This window comes from Equus caballus, chromosome 3 (assembly GCF_041296265.1).
Source record: "Equus caballus isolate H_3958 breed thoroughbred chromosome 3, TB-T2T, whole genome shotgun sequence".
Taxonomy (NCBI): Eukaryota; Metazoa; Chordata; class Mammalia; order Perissodactyla; family Equidae; genus Equus; species Equus caballus.
The window spans coordinates 60720783-60726705 of record NC_091686.1 but is presented as its reverse complement, the minus strand read 5'-3'; the positions used below and the strand labels follow the sequence as shown (position 1 = coordinate 60726705).

At 38.6% G+C, this 5923-nt stretch overlaps 1 protein-coding gene across 3 annotated transcripts in view; it reads right to left on the bottom strand.

Moving 5' to 3' along the window:
- Positions 1-5923, bottom strand: part of RASGEF1B (RasGEF domain family member 1B) — a 701629-nt gene that overhangs the window by 598455 nt on the left and 97251 nt on the right. The window lies entirely within an intron of this gene.

The following is a 5923-nucleotide window of genomic DNA, read 5'->3' as shown; positions in this document are numbered from 1 at the left end:
TCTGTATCTCTCCAGACTAGTCTATTCCAAGTCCCACTAGAGAAACTAATGGAATTGGAGAGACTTCTATCATTATTTCAATATTCTGATTTTCTCTTTGGAAATTCTTGTTACTATTTATTTTCGAAGTATTGTGTATCTATTAAGGATAGATTTCTTAATAGCAGCAGACGACAAATGATGGTAAAACCACTAAAATGTAATAAAACAAAAGAATAATATCAACAGTTTTTATATTGCTGAAATTGTACACCAATAAAAATACATCACACTAAAAGCATATGTACCAGAAAATAGTAATAGAATCATAGGTACAGACTAACTAATATTTTATTAGCAAACTAAATATTTGCTGCTGGTAAATGATGATCCTAACAGGAAAAATCAAGCAAAGAACATATTCTTCCGACTATATGTATATATCCAGAAAAGGAATTTAAACAACTGTGGGACTCGAGAAGTAACATATTCCCTTCTTTGAGATATCTGAAGGATGTATAGGGTCTAACTGATAGATAGACAGCAGTGCTAACACACGAGAATCAGAACATACAAAAATTCAGTAATGTCCTGTTCTTTTCCAATATGGGGACTGTGGAAGATGAATTATTCTAACTATATTCAAAGAAAAAGCATAGTGACCTATCTGAGAGTACACATCAAGATCTTGTGTATTCCCAGAGGGTTTGAGCTGACAAGAAATAGCATGATTTTCACACAATGAAGCTGTCACATGAATAAAGATTTACACATAAGTAAACAAATGAAACTAGAAGGCAAATAGGACAGTTACAGTCTACTCCGAGATTATTGGCTTTCATCAGTTTTTCGTTTATCTTACAAACTCCTGTTCTCTAATTATATGTCTAAAGAGAATCTTAGGTACAGTTATTTTCAGTTATTCTTTAAAACAAAAATGTAAGCCATTATGTGCATTTTTTTCCATGAACAAGTGTCGTAGTGGGTTTAAATGTTCAACTGAATTAGTTTTGATCTTCCTCCAATGAGCTTAGAAACCAAATGAATAAGTAAATAAGCTGTAAACATACGCAAGATGCAAGAAATAAGCTGAGAAGAGAGATGATGTCTGAATTTGGCAGGTAAAGATAAATTGAGTTGGGTTCACACATTGTTTAAAAAAAAAATAGCCACAAAAGTCCATGAATCACATTCACTTTAACAGACATGACTAGACAGTGGCAATATGAGCAAGTGAGCTGTTCTCAAATATGTACTATTATTTTCCAGAATCATTAAAATTAGATTGAATTGTTATGGATTTTTCATGAGGCAGCATTAGACTGCTCCTAGAGCTGCTATCTAATAAAATCAGTGATTTGCAACACAGGAATACTTCACGCCAAAGGAGGTATCTGCTAATTTATCACACCAGCAACCTCATTGTTTTACTTGAGAGAAAACCTTTATGGAATACCAAGGGAGCTCGTAGATAAAAATGTACATTTCATTGTCCCTAATTTTTTAACATAATGTAAAGCCTTTTTCTCCATTTATCTAATTTATTTTTTAGTGTTTATACAACCACATGGGTTGCCCATTTGCTTGTTTTTGCCACTGTTATTTGCTACTTCTGGGGATGGAAAAGCCACAGTCTCAGGCAAGACCTAGGTGGCTTTGGTGGACCCACACATGACCTAAAGATCTGGCTGATTTGCTGTGGTCTATACCGTCTCTGGGACAGAAATACTAATTCTTCTACTAATAGGCACTCTTAGTAAACCTTGATGAATTGGGGTACAGGACAACCCAACCAGGTTTAATTATCCTACAGGCATTTGGATATGATCACTTTGCTTTTGTGCAATGCCCAGCTTAATACCACACGATAACTAATATTCAGAAATGTTATTTTGATGATAATGACCTAATTTACCAAAAGTCCCTAAGTTACCTCTTCTTGAGGTTTTAATTCCAAGCCAGATGTGCCTGCGTAAAACAAAGGTCTCTAAATTTTCCTCCCTGCAGTTATACTTAAAAAATTTTTGGATTTGCATTTAGAAATAAATTTCCTCCCCAACTTTGGGGATATACTCTAGAGGTCTCCATGAATGATTTTTAAATGGTACATATTCCAATGTTAGGTACAGAAAAGTCTCCACTTAGAAACTACACTAAAAAGTGTTAACAAGAATAATTGCAGCAATGGGCTGTGTATCTATACCTTTGGCTGCCTGCAGATTTGACCACAGAGAAAAAATTCAAAGTTAGAAATTGTGGAAATGTAACTTGAAAAGGTTCTCAGTCTAGTCAACGCTGAACGAACACCACTAATATAAGGGCAAGAGGGGTGGCTACATACAAATAATGTACAATCAAAATCCACTTCTATTTCCTTATTGTTTGAAATTTTAAAATACACTAGGTCTCAGAGTTTTCAAGAATAATCATCACATCTATTGTGTTTTGGAAAGGCAGGAAATGAATGGGAGTGAGCATTCCATGGAGGAGAGTCAAAGGACAGAGCAGACAATTGAGAGCTAAACACTGGCTTGTTAAATTTAGAAATAACATGAAGCTGGAAGGAATAAAACTGAGATTCAGAGAAAGCCAATGATGGGCTGCAAAGATGGGCCAAATATTTTGAGATAAATATCCTAAACCTAAGGTTTAGAGTGGCAAGAAAAAAGTTCAGAGCAGGTGTGATATAATTTAACAGTCCTACATGTTTAAAAACACTCTGGAATAGTTGTTGACATATACTCAACGAGTCATCTGTGCCATTTGGCAGATCTAAGTCTGCGTTAACTGAAGCATGGAGTCCAAAGCAAAAGCATCTTCCTTGCTTATGATTCTAAGGTTACAACTTCCTCCTGAGATCTGAACCCAACTGTCAGCCAGAGGTAGGCTCTAGATTTAGGGTTTCATGTGTCCACATCCAGTTTGCAAGGAGGCTCTCTGTGGAAGCTGGGGTCAGAGTATGCATTCTAATCTCTTGTTTGCATTTTCTCTTCCCCTTCCCATTCATCCTTCTCTGATCTACCAGTTCATGCTGTCAGGGTTATTTATTTAGTTACCAAAAATATGCATTACAACAAAAATGTTGGTGTAATTATCACCTTTCCCTTGTAATTCTTACTCTTGATTCAGTATAGGCTAAGGATTAGACATAAAGATAGTGATCTCCCCGGCCCTTTGGAGCTTGTAGTAGCATCAAAGCAGGTGAGAGCAGTACCTGGCCCGGGAAGGCACTAATTAGTACTTGTTAAACATTGAATAACTCGGAGACAATGTTTCTAGTACTACTCAGTGAACAAAACAGAGAAAAGTCCTTGTCTTCATGAGGCTTATGTTACAGCAGGAGACAGACAATAAAGATAAACATGTAAAATATACAGTACAGTCGAGAGTAACAAGTTCTTCGGCAGATGCTATCACTTCCCTTCCTAGATTCCCTAGGCTCCTTTCCCATCCACCCTGACCCCAGGGCTCCTATCATGAGCCTATGCAAAGCAGAGGGCTTTTTCTCTGGCATCTGGAGGACGCTTGCACAGACACAGAGATGGGAAGTGCCGGAAAGTTAAAGTGCCAACCCCACCCAGGGCAGCTCTCAACCATGGACTGATGAGAGATAGTGGATAAACACCCTAACTTCCTCATGCCTCAGACCTACTCCAAGGCATGTCCGTGCAGTCTCCCAGAGGTCCCCAGCAGGACTGAGTCCCAGTTGCCCACAGCAGTAACCTGCTAATTGCCACACTCTGACTTGGCTTCCTTCACTTCCCCATCTCCTTCTCCCACATCCTACTGGCCTTCCTGGGATCACCTCCCATATAAACAACTTGCACTTTGTCTAAGATCCTGCTTCTGAGCAAGACAAGGGTAAACACTAAAGGAAAACAAGATGTAGAAAAAGAGTAAATGAAGTATTGGGTAGGGTGAAATTTTAGATTGAGTGATCAGGAAAGGCTCCGCTGAAGTGATTTTGAAAAAAAAACTTGAATGGAAGGAGGAATGAGGTCATTGGAGTTCCAAAACAGGGTCACCGCCAAGCCTACCACACCGTATTACATTCAGAGACATAGTGAAGCATTTGTTCAGCTTAGCAGGGTTTTTCCCTCCTCTGGCATTTGAAAATAAAGTGTTCATCCCTAGTAATTTGGTGAGGTTTGGATTTTCACTGCTAGAAGCAAAACATTGATTTTCCTTCACAGTATTTTGATATAAATGTATGTGAAGCCCTCAGGGCATCTTGCCCTCTTATTCTTATTATAAGATGTCTCGTCAACTGTCTCAGCTCAAGGCCACAAAACTGACTCAATACTGAGACGGTCTCTCTCAGAGGAATTCTCAACAAAATTTCACGAGTGCAGATATGACCGTGGTGGGGATTCATGTCACTTTCACTTAGAGCATCCAAGGAATAAAATGTCATTCCTTACAGTCACCCAAAGCTTACTGCATGACACACTGACCGCTATGTATAGTGACCTGCAATATATGCATTAAACATGCATATACAGAGAGAAAGACAATTTCGCAGAACCACTGGCTTCTAAAATTAGAAGCTACCTCAATAGGCGAAGCTCTTTCTCAGAACAAGAATCCCTGCTCCATCATCCCTGATTGGTGGGTCACCCAGCTCCTGCTCAAACACTTCACTAGATGGATTCTCACTTCAAACAAGTTAACCTATTCCATTTTTTAACAACTTGTAAAATAATTCTTCATATTGACTGAAATGTATTTCTTTGTACTTCCTCAGTATTCCTTCTGGAACCATTAAAAAAGCTAAATTCCTCTTCCTCATGGCAAATACGTTCCCCATAAATATCTTCTCTATATGAACGCATTTGCCACTCTGCTTTGACATGGTTTCAATATTTCTCATCATCCTGATGGCCTTCTTCCTGACACACTGTGTTTATCAGTGTCCTTGTCAAAGGCTGGCACTCAGAATCAAGCACTATAGTCTGCTGATGCACTGTTGGTTACTGTGGCCTGATCAAAAAGTCAATCACTAGGACTCCACTTTCCTTGGTCTAAAACAATACTTCTCTGATTCTGTCCCATTTTTTTCCTGGTTTTCTCCCAATTCTCCTTTGCTCACCTCTAAGACAACAGCATCCCTGGGGTTCTGCTGTTAGTACTCTAAAGCCCTCAGTGCGTATGCCTTCCTGGGATACACTTACCAATACTCATGGGCACAAGAACCATCTATAAGCCGACGACCCCCAAATCCTTATCTCCAGCTCTGACCCCCAGCCTTACCTAAGTCCCATGCCAAATGAATACTTCAAGTAGATATCCCGTAGGTCCTCAAACTCAACATATCTGAAGCCAATCTCAATATTTTACCTTATAAACTAGATCTATGTCCTCTACTCTGAATAGCAATCTCATTTCTTCCCCAGCTAGAAATTACCAAAATATATCTCAAATCTTTCAACTTATTTCTATCTCCTTTTGCCAACTCCCTAGTCCAAATTACCAACATCTCTTTCCTAGATGATCCTATGGTTTCTGGATTTATTTCCCTACTACCTCTCCCCCTCTCTACCCCAACAAAACCCCAATCCATTCTCCAAACAGCAATCAGAATGGTCTTTCTAAAATGCAAGTATGATAATGCCACTTTTCTGCTTAAAATCCTTTGGTGGCAGAAGGGTGCCATGTATGTAGGGCTGTAATGGAAAATGATGTTGGACAGGTAGACATTGGCAAGATTAAAACTGATGCTAAAAAATAAAAATAATAAATAAATAAACTTTAAAAGTGTTGCAAAGGAGAATTCTTTCCTCACATACACAATCCCTGGGCCTCTCTGTGCGCATCCAATGAGTGAAGGGAGATATAAGAGAATCCTAGATTGGTTTGATTGATTTTCATAGGAAAGGGCCAAATTTACTCTAGAAGAAAATATACCAGGAGATAAGAGAGTAGGGACAAAAAGATAAAGCCAGCA